Below are 15,957 nucleotides of genomic sequence, written 5' to 3'. Positions count from 1 at the left end.
AAAGGAATATGTCATAGGTTCTTTTAAATGCACTTCGTCAGACATAATATGTTTAAGTCATGGTTCATATATGGCGTCATTTCTATGTTTGCAGAATTTGGGAAACTGAAATTTTTATAACACACTTTAATATACAGGAAAAAATATTAAAAAGTCTCCCTGAATTCTTCCAAAGTCTCATTAGTTATATGACCCTTGGAGAAGATATGACTCTTGGAGAAGGTATGACTTATGGCTTAGGAGAAGGTATGAGAGTAGAGCACATGTAATCTGGGGGTAAATGTGATCTATAGAGAAAGCCACATTAGGTAATATAAGAGAAGATTTTGGAAATATAAATAAATAGATCAGGATATACAACACTCCATAAAGGAAGATGCCTGGCAACTTATTCCAGGAATTACAACTGACTGATTCCAACTAGCATTGTAAGACTTTCTCTAGCTGCTTTTCATTCATTCATTCATTCATTCATCTATGAAGTATTGAGGATTTGCTCTTTACTGAGCACTGTGTGAGATGGACACACTCTCTGGATTTGTTCTGCTGGGTGGAAAGTGGACTCCTAGAAGTGACAAAAAGATATCATTGCTATCAAAGAGCATTTTAAAATAAAATACAATGACCATGACCACATCAAGGGCATTTTTCCTGACACAATTCCACATACCTATTTCAAGTTCACTAAGTAACCTCTCCTCTGTATTCTACTTTCTATAGTCTCAAGCATCACAAAAGCCCTTGGCTTTTCAGTTTTGTTTTGTTTTAGTTTTTAAGATTTGTTTCTTTATTTTAGAGAGAGAAAGCATGAGCAGGGGGAGGGGAGAGGGAAAGGGAGAGAGAGAAATAGACACCCCACTGAGCCTGGAGCCTGAGGAGGGGCTTGATCCCAAGACCCTGAGATCAAGACCTGAGCCAAAATCAAGAGTCAGCTGCTTAACCTACTGAGCCACCCAGGTGCCCCCCTGGCTTTCAGTTTTAAACTGTGCTGCTTTTCTCTGCATCATTTAAAAATTAATCAAGGATTTCTTGGGCACTTGCTCTATTTAGCCAGAATCTGGGAAAATATACAAAGAGGAATGGAGCTTGCCGTCAAAAAACCTGAATTTCTGCTTGGATTGTAACCAAGTGCGCGTGAATAGCTGATATTTCCAGGAAGTTTTTGTCAGGAAAACATCACCATTCACAATCCCTTCCTCTTAAAATTTGGCAAAAGAGCCAGATTATTGATAGTATAAAACGCAACTTTTAAAGATCATGAAAATAATACAGAGGTAAACAAACCATACTTCACGTCTCCATGTAGGTAACTGTCCATTTCAGGTCAGGAAAACCCATTTTTCTTCAACTTGGTTTGACACGTTGGTAGAAATCTGCTGTACTCTGGCGCCACCTGGAGGCCATCTTGCACCAGGGAGCCGGCCCAAACTGGCAACTACAACGGGAGAAATTGCTTCTTTACTTTGGTTCATCAAATCACTCTTTTCCTTTTTCCTTTTTGTTTCTTTTTTTTTTTTTTTTTGCAACAGGAAACTGTGATCTGTATTTGTCGCTAGAGTTTGTTGTAAAGTACATATTTTCCAAGCAGAGTACAGTTGAGGGGAAGAGAACATTAAGGAATGTCATAGATTCTTCTAAATGTAGAGTTTAATAATTTATATATTTGCACGACTTGTGAAACTCTGAAACTCTTATGATACACTCGGAAGCATAATGTTATATGTTAATTATATCTCAATAATAAAATGAAATATAGCAAAACTTATTTGTGAAAAAAACGGGTGAGTAAATAAAAGAACAAATGGCCATGTTTCAGTGTCACTTGAGGTAAATATATCTCATTAAGCTGCCATTTTCTTTTTCTTTTTTTAAATTTTTCTAAAGTTTGTATTTATTTATTTGACAGAGAGAGATGCAGGGAGAGAGGGAACACAAGCAGGGGGAGTGGCAGAGGGAGAAGCAGGTTCGCCGCTGAGCAAGGAGCCCAGTGCAGGGCTCGATCCCAGGACCCTGGAATCGTGACCTGAGCCGAAGGCAGATGCTTTAACCGACTGAGCCACCCAGGTGCCCTAAGCTACCATTTTCTTACTACCTTCTTGGAGGCCCTTCCATTCACAAGGACTTGGCACCCTTTTGTTTGAGTGCAGTTATTGACCTTGGTCATTGTTCACAGACGGACGAAGAAGAACCAGGACGGTGATATAATTTGCCTCTAAGAAAAAGTGTACTGTCCTTTGTAAACGATTGAATATTTACATCTGGTTGAAGGCTGTTCTTGCTTTCAGAGGAAACTTCCTTTAATGACACGATACATAATGCTCATACTCATTTTTCAACAAAACGATTTTATTTTCTGGAATAAACACTGGCCTCTAATTCATCAGCTGACTTGAAATTTCTGGATCCTAGGCCACTAGAGATGCACTGTGTTTTTCAATCAAGAAAGTTCCTGAGCTTCCTTTCTCTAGAGGAATTGGGACTTACCAATACCTACGACACCATGTTATCAGCTTCCGCTTTATTGTGCATTTTAGGCCTTAAACTTGGATTTCCAATAGGATGGGAAAAACAGTATTCTTGCTTATCAAGTATTCTGCTTAATAGGAATTTATCATTTCAAACAGATACGATATACCAATTTCTTAAGAATCAGGACACAGCAATTATCATCGGTAGTATATTATGTGTAATGGAATTTTTTTCTTTGTAAAAATAATATTGGATCTTACTTTATTTTATTTATTGAAGCATAATTGACATAGAATATCCTCCTGGTTTCAGGTGTACATCATAGTGACTTGATATTTTTATGCATTATGAAATAATCCCCACAATAACTCTAGTTACCATCTGTCGGCCTACAATGGATTCTTTTCTCGATGGCTAGAATACACTTCAGCATCATTTACTGCCTTGGTAATCACTGTGAACATTAAAATACGAGGCTGGAAGAGGTACTTAAGGCTCAACTGGGAGTTATGAACCAAGATTTGGCATTTGAAATCAGCTATTGTGGGAAAGGAAGAATGTAAATAAGGATATTCGTAAGAGCGTTATGTCAGCTATAATTACTACTACAAGGCTAAGCTGAAGAAACATTTAAAATGAGAAAGAAATTTCCCACTGCTCCCTACTGTAACTATATATATGTTAGTTTGAAGATGGATCTAAATTTGATGATAAATGCCCAGTCCTGGGAAGAGAGAGGGCAACATTTTTTTTTCTTTAAAAAGAGAGGTATACCACACAATTCAGCAATCACACTCCTTGGTATTTATCCACAGGAGCTGAAAACTTATGTCCAAACAAAAACCTGCACATGGATGTTTACAGCAGCTTTGGTCATAATTGCCCAAACTCAGAAGCAACCAAGATGTCTTTCAATAAGTGTATGCATAAGTAAACTGTAGTGCATCCAGAGGATGGACTGCTCTTCAGGGCTAAAAAGACATGAGCTATGGAGCCAGGAAAAGACATGGAGGAAACTTAAATGCATGTGACAAAGTGGAAGGAGCTGATCTGAACAGGCTACATACTACATGATTCCAACTATATGACATTCTAGAACATGCAAAACTATGGAGACAGTAAAATGATCAGTGGTTGCCAGGGGTTTTAGGGTGAGGACAAAGAGGCAGAGCACAGGGGGCTGTTTAAGGCAGTGAAAATACTCTGCATGATACCCTAATGATGGATACATATGAGTATACAGTTGTCAAAACCCATAGACTATACACCAAAGAGTGAACGTGAAGGTAAACTGTGGACTTGGAGTGATTATGACATGTCAGTGTAGGTTCAGTAATCGGGGCAAATGCAGCATTCTGGGGGGGATGCTGACAATGGGGAGGCTGTGCACGTGTGCCCTTTCAGCTGTTTTACTGTGGACCTGAAATTGCTCTAAAACCATAAAGTCTTTTTTTTTTAAAGGCTTAAAACATATTTTAATAAGTTGATGCTGTATTACTGCTCCATTTCTCAGAAAAACTCCAAAGGTATCAGGGACAAATCAAACACGGCACACCAATAAAAAAAATGCACAGTGTAACTACCTACGAGAGGCAAGGCTCAGAGCTACCGTCCGACCTTCAGCACACAGCAACCCTGTCCCCAAGACTGTACGAGGCCTGTCAGGAAAAGCTGTGAACAGCAACATCATAGACACAAAAGGGCTGTTCCTGGGTTGTCCTAACCCAAGAAAAAAGATGGAGGCAACTTAACACAAGATTTTTTTTAAAGTTACACTAAAATGAAAATCTCTAAGAGCAAATGTCTTCCTTAGGACACGAAGGGGTAATGTATGCGATATAGCAGAACCGTATGTATGTTGTCTGTGACCTCTGTGGACATTTGCCTGAATTCCCACCTGAGAGTGAATGGAACAATGGGGCTAAGGTCATTGGAGGATGCTTGTTTTTGTGGCGTATGTGGCTGTGTCTCTGGGGTTTGGAGGGTATAATGAGAAACCAAATAGAACAGGATGGACAAAGAATGGAATGATCAAGATTAATGGGGGCTCTAACTGGATCCATTTTGCCATGATTCCCCCGCCCCGACAGGCCCTTAACAGTCACATGAGACTTCAGGAATGCAGCACACAAAATCAATTAGTTAAACGATATACCACGCAGAACTGATTTGTTAAATATCGCCCCTCCCTTGCCCTCAGCCTCCAGCAAACTCCCTCAGAACAGTACAGGCAAGGAAGACCTAACTATTGGGAGGAATCCCTAACACTTTTCCAGGGCAGAATTCTGGCTAGTCTAAAAAGGGTCCTTCTTTTAAGGGTTTTTGGGAAACTAGACATTGAAATTTTTATTAGTTTCAGCGACGTTTGTTCGGAGCAAATTCAGCTCCAGGAGCTGCACGGTTGAATGCAGGAGGAGTTCCACCAACGGCCCCAATTCCTTCCACCGTAGCAGCTTGGCTGAAGCGTTCAGTTGTTGGTGGGGTCAATCCCAAGGTTCCATCTGGCATCATGGCAGCAGGTCCTGGAGGAGGTGGGGTACCAGCTGGTACGGAGCAGAGGGCTTGGCTCCTCTGCTGTTGATGCTCATAGCACCTCCCATAGCCACTGGCCCATCCCTATCTCCTGTTCTCTGGCATCAGGGCATGTTCCCTTGAATCCTTCCTGCTGTCGCTGCATCATTTCTTCCTGTTGCCGCCGCATCTCTTCCTCACGGCGCCTGCGTTCCTCCTCCTGCCTGAGCTCCAGTTGCTTTTGTTTTCGCACTTCTTGGTTGTGCAGCTCTTCCATCCTCCAAAGTTCTTCTTGACGCCTCATCAAATCCTGTCTCATTAGCATGACCTGGCGCTCATAGCGAGCGGCCTCCATCTCCATCTCCAGCTTCTCACGAGCTTCCTTGATGTTGTGGTCCACTTGGTCCTGCTGCTGAGTGCCTTCCAGCACGGGGCATACTCACACTCAAAGGAGCCAGACTTTGCACATCTGGGTGGCTGCTCTCGCTCCTTGTGAAACTGCTGGTTCCTTATCACCAGCTTCTCTGGAAGTCCCTCTTCATCATCCAACTGGTCCATGGGCTCCACAGTCACAGGCCGAGGAAATGTGGTTAGCAGGAAGGAGCCTTCACTGCACCTGTCCAGAGCTCTCTGAGCAGCCGGCTTTCCTGAGAATTTAACAACGCCTTTTCCTGACGGCCTTCCTTGATCATCCGCGATGACTACAGCCCTTTCCACCTGGCCGAACACTGAAAAGGCTTCCTCTAGCAGTTAATTGGAAACATACTGAGGAAGTTTTGGACTGTCAGGGAGGCACTATGGCAGGCAAGGCGCACATGCAGCTGCTTTCCACGGAGTGGCATGTTGTCCAGTTCTTCTTTGGCCATCTCCGCTAGGGTTCATGTTTCCAAGCGGATAAAGCCAAAGCCCTTATCCTTATGATTGAAGACGTCACCTGCCTTCCCATTATTTCTCAAATAGTTTCCTCATCTCCTCCTCAGTGATGTCAGGAGGAAGATTGCCCACAAAGAGCCGGCTACGTTGGGTGAAGGTCTTCTCTCCTGGTTTCCTAAAATTCTTCAGGTCAATACTCAAGCCTTCATTTTGGCTGCTGGCTTGTTGCCCATTTGCAGGTATTGGTGGTGGTGGTGGCTGCTGGTGGTGCTGCTGGTGGTGATGTTGATGATGCTTCCTTGGAGTATGGTTTTGCTTTTCCAAGTGAAAGGTTTTATTGCTCTGCATTTTTGCACCCCTCTACTGACTGTTCTCTCCTCAGAGTAACAGCAATGCTATGTGGCCTCTACCAACCCGAGAAAAACTAAAATCATAAAGTCTTAATAAAAATTTAATTTAATGTAGGGGCACCTGGGTGGCTCAGTTGATTAAGTGTCTGACTCTTGGTTTTGGCTCAGGTTATGATCTCAGGGTCCTGGGATTGAGCTCCAAGAGGGGCTCCAAGCTCACTGGGGAGACTGTTTGAGATCCTTGCTCCCCCTGCCCTTCCCTCTACTCTCTCTCTCTCAGATACATAAAATAAATCTTTGAAAAATTTTAATTTATTTTATTTAAAGAATCACCATGAAGTATGTACTATAACCATTGCTATTTTACAAATGTGTAAACTGATTCACAGCTATAAATATGCTAACAACATATGCAGGTGCGTAGCTAGTTAGCCACAGAACTGGGATTTAAACACAGATACGCAAGCTCTAGAGTCTCAACTCCTATGCTGTACTCTTCTCTGCCAATAAGGTGGAGTATCAATTATTCCCATTTTAAAGATGAGGAACCCAATGCTCAGGATAGTTCAATAACCTCTCCGAGGCTGCCCGGCTAGTGATCGATGAAACCTACATTCAGACCCAAGTTAATCTCATTCTAAAGTCCGGGCTTTTCTTAGCAGAAGGCTTGGCCAATAAAACTCTAAAACTTTGGACCTGACATTTCAGTCCAGAGCCCCAGGAACAGCCCCTGGGGAAATTTTATCCTCTCACTGGATACGGTCTGACTCTCTCTCATACCCCTGAGTCCATTACATGAGCACGATGATCCGTTTATGCCTCTGTTCTAATACCTCATTCCTAATTCATCCCTGATTACTCTGTGCCTAGCATGGTGCCTGATACTCTGAAGGTGATTAATAAATGCCCCCGGAACCAGACAGAACTGAACTAGACATCTATTTCTTTTTATTACTTATGACACATAGTTCCTTCAGTTCTCTCTCTGCACCTCCCCCCACCTATCCTCAAAGTCATGTTCATGCGATGGTTATGACTATTGTTTCACTGAAACAAAAATCGAGGAACTTCATCTGACAGGTATAGGGACAATGGGAAACCATATTTGAAATCTGTGCTTCTCGTATGAAACCTTGACCTTAACTAAAATGCAAGATGGATTTTCCAGGGAAGACTACCTGAACTGAGAAGAAAAAAAAAATTAGCACTCGGGATTTCTGGCATTGGCACCTGGTACTTGCATAAAGCTTGATCTCTCTAGATTTGTAACATATTGATTGCAGTAATTTTAGGATTCTTTAACACTCTTGGTTACCAACTCAGTTTTGAAAGATATTTAATTTTCTATACACAAAGTCATTCTCAAGGGATGTCTGTTTTCCTCCAGCTTTTTCACTGATTTGTTTCTTGTCCTTTTTTGGGTACTAAATGCTTGGAAGTCAAATTGTGACTACAAAACAGGAATTAAATTGTGTAATTTGTTAGTGTTTGAGTAGTCATTCATTTATTCATTCATATTATAAAAACAACCTGAGTACCTATCGTGGACCCTGCATTGTTCTAGGTACTGGGGATTAAGCACTGGACAAAGCAGGCAAAGTCTCTCCCTTCTGGAGAGGACATTCTGGTGATGAAGAGTGACCATAAGCAAACAATCAAGTAAATATATAGTATGTCAGATGAAGATGAGAGCTGTGGAGAAAAAGAAAACAGTGAAATGAATCAGAAATGCCAGGGTTGAACACAGACCTTAAGAAATGAGGGCACACCTTGTGTGTCTTGAGGAAAGAGATCCAGGAGGAGTAAACAGCCGGAGTGAAAACAGGCAGGAACATGCGTGGTGTGTCCGAGGAATAGCATGGTCTACATACAGCAAAGTGAGCAAGATGGGGATGAGGCCAGAGTAAGTGGGGGCCACGTCATGCAGGGGCTTGTAGCCACCCAAAGCCTTTGGCTTTTACTCAAAATAAGATGGGGAGCCGTTGCAACGCTTTGAGCACAGATGGGATGCGTTCAGACTTCAGTTTTTAAAGGATAATTGGCCGCTATGTTGAAAATAAACAGAGGTGGGGGAGGGCAAGAATCAGGGCCTTCTAGGACCAGTACAAAGTTGTTTTTGATTCCTTACACAAAACACTCTATTCTAAAGTCAAACCTCAGTAGCACCTTACTCCTCAAGATGAGAGAATTCTGATATTTTGTAAACAAGGTGGTCAGCGGGTGGATGCTTGCCCTCCTTCCCTCACCTCCCAGGCCGCCCCCCACTGACTACAGTGAGAACTGAAGGGCTCCTACGGACGGATTTCGGAGCCCAGGTTCTGGGCCCCCACCCACTTGCCTACTTCATGACAAGGAGACAAACAGAACCTAGAGGAAAGGGAACCGCATAGAATGGGATTCCTTACTTGAGAGGCATGGAGAACTGACCATAGTCACAGGGCTTCCCTGGAGAATAAGGTTTTGAATCTGGTTGGCCTGTGCTAATCAGCTCCACCAATCGCAGAAGGGTGTCAAGGAGACGGGAGTCACAGAGCAAATACGCTCAAATGTTTTACAGAGAGAAGTGAAAAGATGGGTCATGTAGACTGTGACATGCCTGGTCGGGACCAAGAAGATGGAGAGGGCCCTAGAGAAAAACCTGAGAGATAACGTGAGGTGCAGCAGTGCCAGCTTAATCAGGATCAATGAGCTTCACTTCCCTGCTTTGTGTTGGGAGGTGTGTGTGTGCATATGAGAAATGGAGTCCTCACAGAATTTCCTGAACTCTGGAGGAAGCAGGATGGGGTCTGTTGGGTAGCTCCTATTTGTTAAGTGGGAAGGACAGCCCCTGTCTAAAATACAAAATGCCGGGGGCCCCTGGGTGGTTCCACTGGTTGGGCGTCTGACTCTTGATTTTGGCTCAGGTCATGATCTCAGGGTCGTGGGACCGAGCCCGGTGTTGGGCTCCGTGCTCAGCGCAGAGTCTGCTTGGGATTCTCTCTCTCCCTCTCCCTCTGCCCCTCCCCCTGCTCATACTCTCTCCTCTAAGTAAATAAATAAAATCTTTAAAAATTACAATAAAACAAAATACAAAATGCCTTTTCACAGCAACATTGTGACTTCATAGAGCTTTGCATAGAGTAGCCTTCACATGCTTAGTAAGAGAAATCGGAGACTTTGTTATGTGTAACCTTTTAAACAACTATTTCTGAGTTCTGTTAATAGTAAAATGCCCTATAGAATAAAAATGTTCAATAGATCATAGTCAATAAAATGTCTTGCAATTATATTCTAATAGACTGAATTTATCATGTATATTCATGTGACTATTCAGGAAAACAAACTAACTGATGAACTTCTAATCACTTTTTTTCTGTAGGTAAACCAATATGTGGCTTACAGAATTGAATTATCCCAGATAGGTGAATGTATTTAAATGTAGAGTCCCAAGTAACTTAAATGTTTGTGATATGACAAGAGTATAACTTTCACAGTAAGACCAAAAAAAAAAAAAATCAGGGATATTCAGGTCCTTACCCTCCTGTATTATCTAACTGTACATTCTTAGATATTGCTGATTGCAATAATGTAATATTTACTGGGTGTTTACCATAAACCAAGCACTGTTCTAAGTTCTTTATATATATTAACTTATTTAATCCCCACAACAGCCCTATGAGTTGGTTGTTTCCACTTTACAGATGAAACCAAGGCACAGAAAGATGAAGTGACTTGCCCAGAGATATGTGTGTGTTGAGCATCCCAGAGACTTCCACAGGTCCAGTGATTTACTGGGATGACTCACAGGACTCAGCATATAGTCACCCTCTTGGCTAGGGCTGATTACAGTGAGAAGTTATAAAGCACAATGAGCAAAGGAAAAAGACACATGGGGTGGAGTCATGGGGAAACCAGGCTCAGGCTTTTAAGAGTCCTCTTCCAGTGCGGTCACCTGGGATGTACTTAATTTCCCCAGCAATGAGTTGTGACAACACAAGCGGAAAGTGACAACCAGGGAAGCTCATTAGAGACTCGGTGCCCAGGGGTTTTATTGGAGGCTGGTCATGTAGGCAGCTTCTGCCCAGTGTCTATCAAATTCCAGACTCCCAGAAGCAAAGTTGGTATTCCACATAAATCATATTGTTTGCCCAGTTTAGGCACAGTGAGCCACTCATATCAGTTTGGGAAGCGGAGGGAACACTTTTGGTGTCCCAGCTTCTAGATGTCAACCAGGGCCCAACCTTGCAAGAAGGCCTTTCTAAGAAGAGCAGTTAGACTTGATATGTCAACACTTTCCTGCTTGTATGTCTACTGAGTGGAAGGGCAGGGCTTCCCTCACAGAGAGATTCTGGAGGCCAAACACAGAACCCCTGTGATCTCTGGATTATCGGAGATGTGCAGCAGGTAGATTCCGGAGCCCACGATTCAGCGGAGAGTTCTGGTTAGACATGTCAGTGTGGGATTTGCTGGCCTATCATGACCTCAAAAGCTAAGTTCACGTGGGAAGTGAATGTGGGCTGACTGAGTATAAAAGAGGTCAGAGGACTGCCCTGGTGCATTCTAGCATCCAGAGGTCAGGTGTATGAGGATGAAGCTCCATAGACACTCAGGAGATGCCAGTGAGTTCAGAGGAAAACCAAGAGGAAGTTACGCCTATAAGTCAAGTGCAGTAAGTGTTTCAAGAAGGTAGAGAGGAACAACAGACACTGCTGGCGGGTCAGACAAGAAGACTGTGAAGTCACCATTGAGCTTAATCACATGGAGGTTGCTGACCTTGGCAAGGGCTGTTCCAGTGAAACGGCCAGGCAGAAGCCTGATCACAGTGGGTTCAAGGGAGAATGAGAGGAGAGGAAGTGATTGCAGAGTATTAAAAACTCTTTTATTAAAAACTCTTGCTATAAAAGAAGGAAAGGAAATGGGCTACTGGCTAGAGGGGAATGGAATTTCAAAATGTACGTGTGTGTACATGACAGGAGTGATACTACAGTGGGTTTTGGATGCTGATGGGACTGATCCAGTAGAGGAGGGAAATGAATGATGAGTAAGATAAAAGGATAATGGTGTCCTCCAGTAGGTGAAAAGGCGTGGGGCATAGTGTACAAGTTGGCCTCACATTAGATCATGGACCGTTCACCCAGAGTTACAGGAGGCGGCCAATTATTTGGGCCCTGAAGTGGATGTATGGATGGGGAAATGGGATTTCTCTTCTGGTTGCTTCCACGTGCATTGTGAAATGGGAACTAAAGCCTCCAGCTGAGAATCAGGAAGGAGAAGACTGGGATGAAAGGCTGAAGAGAGAGGAGGAGGTGTATGACATTCATCTGAAATGTCCCAAGGGTGAGCCGACTAAGGGAATATGGTGGAATTGATGGGGCTACTAGGAGCCTAAGACAACCTTCGACCTTTGCTGCCATGAGTTTCAAATAAGACCAGCTACCATCATTGGGTGGTTTTTCCAGCCATGTGCAGCTGCAGGGTTGCGGGCACCAAGTGACAGAGCGGGATTGGGTTTTGCCAGGCAAGTGTAAGGAAGAGAGAAAGCGGCATTGGGGGTCGCTACAAGCAGGTTTATCTATAGAGGTGAGGCAGTGTTGTCGGACAAAGTTCTAATTCTTCCTTGGATGTTGGTGTAGCAGAAAGCTTGGTCCTCCTGGGCGCCTGGGTGGCTCAGTTGGTTAAGCGACTGCCTTCGGCTCAGGTCATGATCCTGGAGTCCCGGGATCGAGTCCCGCATCGGGCTCCCTGCTCACCAGGGAGTCTGCTTCTCCCTCTGACCCTCTTCCCTCTCGTGCTCTCTATCTCATTCTCTCTCTCAAATAAATAAATAAAATCTATAAAAAAAAAAGAAAGCTTGGTCCTGGAGCGTCTCAAAAGTCATTTTCTTTAAATGTGGGGTGTATTGTGCAATAAATACACAAAGGGAGCAAGATTGATCTGTGGAAATACAGCCTATTGCTTTTGTTGACTGAGACTCACCTTTGTACTGGTTGTCCAGTCTGGGAGGCCACCAATCCTCAGTTTTGGAAATGAAGTTTTAGTGACAGGTTGCTGCAACTTTATCAGATGTCACTGTCTGTGTGGCTTTGAACAGACACAGTCGTGCTCTCAAATCGGTACACCATTCACAGAGCAAACCTGGCTTCCACTAGCCCTCCCTTTATAGGAAACTGGGCTTGAGAGGTTTATTATTTGTTCCAAACTGGGTGTGAACCCCGGTCCCATCATCCCTGGTCCTGCACCTGCCAGAGAACCTTGTACAGCTTCTCTACTTCTTACTCAGACCAGGTCCTCTTTTCGGACCCACACACTTCTGGATTCTTTCGTTCTTCTTTTACCGTAGGCTCTGGTGACTCAGTCTGCTTTCCCAACCCTTACTGTCCCCTGAGGGCCAGGCCATCTTCCCTCCTCTCCCGCTTCCTTCCTTCCTAGTCATCGCTGAAGAGAAGTCCTTGGGCTGTTCTGATTTTTAAAAGATTTATTGCATGTCGCAAATACATAGGACAAGTAAATATATCAGAGATAACTAAAATTGGCATGCTACAGAGCTTCTAGAATCCAACCAAGTTTGTATAAATATGGTTTGCTTTATGGTCTGCCTCCTGCCTGTGATGGTGAGTGAGAAAACCACCCAGTCTCCCCTCCTGTGTGTCTCCTTTACTCTCACACCACAACCACACTCATAACACTTGACACCTCTGGTCACCAAATGTGTGTTGAGTGTTCCCACACTGAGCAAATCTCTGTGACACCAACTGTGTGTCCTACACTATAACTCAATTCTGACACTATCTGGACATCATGTCAGATCCCACAGGTTAATGGCTCAGTCCCATGAGACTGCCTTCCCCGCCACAAGTAGTAGGTCCCTAGGCTACCCACAACTTCCGTCTGACTTCCCTACACATCAGAGCTTCCCATGACCTCCTCCCCCTTGGGTTCAATTATTTGCTTGAACAGCTAACAGAACTCAGAGAAACACTACCATCTACCAGTTTATTAGAAGATGTGACAAAGGATATAGAAGAAAGCCAGGTGAAGAGATACGTAGGGTAGGGTCTGGGAGGGTTCTGAGCACGGGAGCTTCTGTCCCTGTATAGATGGGGGTGGGTCACCCAACTGGTGTGAATGTGTTCACTAGCCTAGACGCTCTCTGAATCCCCTGGTATTGGGATTTTATGGAGGCTTTCTCACGTAGGCATGATGGATCATAAACTCGATTTCCAGCCCCTCTCCCCTTTGTGGAAGGTGGGGGATGGGACTATAAATTCCAAGCTTCTAATCCTGGCCTGGTCTTTCTGGTGACCAGCCTCCATCCAGCAGCCATCCAGGAGGCCCCCCAGAGTTGCCTCCTTAGAAGAAAAATTCCTCCTTAGACAAGAACCTAAGGTTTCAGATGTCAGGACCCAGGAGGCAAACCAAATATACATTTCCTATTATAAATCACAGTATCACAGATGGGGAATGGAAACTGCTGCTTTAGCTCATTCCCAAGACTGAATTCACAGTCAACCACAGGAAGGTCTTCAGTCTCCCACGAGGGTTGCCTAACAGCCCAGCGTTCCTGCTCTCAGGGCTGAGGCACAGCTTCTCCTGAGGGTCTCAGTCATCATAGCTCATTTGCCCACAGAGCCCTCGACCAAGTCACTTAACTTCTCTGGACCTAAATTTCCTCATCTTTAAGTCGGGGAGAGTAACAGATGTTTTATCAAGTGACGGTAAATGCTGAAAACATAAAAGTTTGTTTCCTTTCTCTTTCCTTTCTCCAGAGCACATCAGAATGACTCTGAAAAGGCTTTCCCCAACCATACAGTCTTAGAATTGAACTACTGAAAGCTTCGGAACAAAAAAGCACAGAACTCAGAGCAAACTCCCAAAGGACAGGGTGCTTCACACTTACGGAGGCATCACAGACCAGACATACATTTATTCCTCAACCTCTTATCACACTCAATATTTACGCCAAAGGAAGCACTCCATCTCTCCATCTCTTCCGAAGAGTCCTAGGAATTTCTTGTTGGGATAATTAAATTCTGATTCCAGGTCTGCCATTAAACAAGCAAAGGGAATTTCACCAATTTTTTTTCCTTCCTTCCTTCCTTCCTTCCTTCCTTCTTTTCTTTCTTTTTCTTTCTTTCTTTTCTTTCTTTCTTTCTTTCTTTCTTTCTTTCTTTCTTTCTTTCTTTCTTTCTTTCTTTCTTTCTTTCTTTCTCTTTCTTTCTTTCTTTCTTTCTTTCTTTCTTTCTTTCTTTCTTTCTTTCTTTCTTTCATCTCTCTCTTTCTTTTCTTTCTTTCTTTCTTTCTTTCTTTCTTTCTTTCTTTCTTTCTTTCTTTCGATTTGATTGACTGATTGTTTGACCACGAGCAGGGGGAGGGGCAGAGGGAGAGGGAAAAGGAGAATCCCGATACAGGCCTCTATCCCCTGACCCTGAGATCATGACCTGAGCCAAAATAAAAAGTCAGACGCTCAATGAACTAAGCCACCCAGGCACCCCTCGCTGGGCCTGTTTCTTATGTGGAAACTGGCAGGGGGCCTAGTCTTTCCCACTCTAGAATCTTACCTTATTTCACTGTTGCTGAAAACCACGTTCAGAGGTAAGTTAAATACATATTTCTGAGCTTTCAATATGTAGCAAGCAAAATGCCTGTAGCCCCTACCCTCTTGTAACAGGAAAAATAGAAATAAAAAAATGAATTATCAGTATGAGGATTGTTATGAAAGGAGAACTACAGGGGCAGGTAGGAAGGGAAACCAAGCTGGTGGGAGACTGCATTGCACTGAAAAGAATCACAAGAAGGTAAACATAGATGGCAAAGGATGCTAGAGAAGTGCACAGGAGATCAGATCTGGGCTGGGGATTTTAGACTTTAATCTGAGTACAAGGGAAACCAGGGAAAGACTTTAAGGATAGTGGTAAAATACAGAGTTCTGTATGTTAAAGAGCTATTCTGGCTGCAGTGTGTGTGTGTGTGTGTGTGTGTGTGTGTGTGTGTGTGTGGTGATGGGTGTGGGAGGGCTGAGCAATAGATGAATGAATTTCATTCTTTTTTTTAAAATAGGGAGAGAGAGGGGCGCCTGGGTGGCTCAGTCATTAAGCATCTGCCTTCGGCTCAGGTCATGATCCCGGGGTCCTGGACCGAGCCCCGCATCGGGGTCCCTGCTCAGCGGGAAGCCTGCTTCTCCCTCTCCCACTCCCCCTGCTTGTGTTCCTGCTCTCACTGTGTCTCTGTCAAATAAATAAATAAAATCTTAAAAAATAATAATAAATAGGGAGAGAGAGAGAGAAAGAGAGAACTGGGGGAGGGGCAGAGGGAGCGAGAACCTTAAGTAGGCTTCACACTAGGCCTGGAGCCCAGTGCAGGGCTCAATCTCTCAACCCTGAGATCATGACCTGAATGGAAATCAAGAGTCGGACACTCAATTGATTGAGCCACCCAGGCATCCCTAATGAATTTCATTTTGGATCTGCGGAGTTTGAGGCCCTAACATCCCCTGAGGGATCCATACTGTTTAGAGCTCTCATTAAATGTCAACTTTTTGTGTGATCCCCCTGCTATGATAAAGCAATAGACATTTGCATTGTTTCATAGAACATGTACTATTTTGGCCCTTAGAAATATCTCAATAACTTTTTTGTGTTGTTTTCTGTCTTTCCCAGACCATTTGAATTTTGGTTACTCATCTAGATTAACATAAACATCCTGACTTAGGGCAATCCCCGCCCCTGTTAATAAGTAGGTCTTGAATCTCCATGGATGACTTGAGAGAAAAGAACTC

At 43.6% G+C, this 15,957-nt stretch overlaps 1 long non-coding RNA gene and 1 pseudogene across 4 annotated transcripts in view; one reads left to right on the top strand and one right to left on the bottom strand.

Annotated features, from left to right (window-relative positions):
* Window positions 1–3,939: 3,939 nt before the first annotated feature.
* Window positions 3,940–15,957, top strand: part of LOC112815316 (uncharacterized) — a 35,808-nt gene continuing 23,790 nt past the window's right edge. For 3 of the 4 annotated variants that reach the window (XR_012378439.1, XR_012378438.1, XR_012378440.1), the window contains exons 1-3: window positions 3,940–4,293; window positions 9,562–9,610; window positions 13,959–14,222. This is a non-coding gene — a long non-coding RNA (uncharacterized lncRNA). The remainder of the gene's footprint in view (window positions 4,294–9,561; window positions 9,611–13,958; window positions 14,223–15,957) is intronic. The other variant, XR_003205953.2, reaches the window with a different exon arrangement.
* On the bottom strand, window positions 4,825–6,225 carry LOC112815310 (non-POU domain-containing octamer-binding protein pseudogene; annotated as a pseudogene).

Source organism: Callorhinus ursinus, unplaced genomic scaffold, assembly GCF_003265705.2.
Source record: "Callorhinus ursinus isolate GAN/ISIS: 27379988/994484 unplaced genomic scaffold, GSC_fseal_2.0 scaffold6, whole genome shotgun sequence".
Taxonomy (NCBI): domain Eukaryota; kingdom Metazoa; phylum Chordata; class Mammalia; order Carnivora; family Otariidae; genus Callorhinus; species Callorhinus ursinus.
Note: the sequence above shows the minus strand (reverse complement) of the source record. Positions and strands in the feature narration are given on the sequence as shown.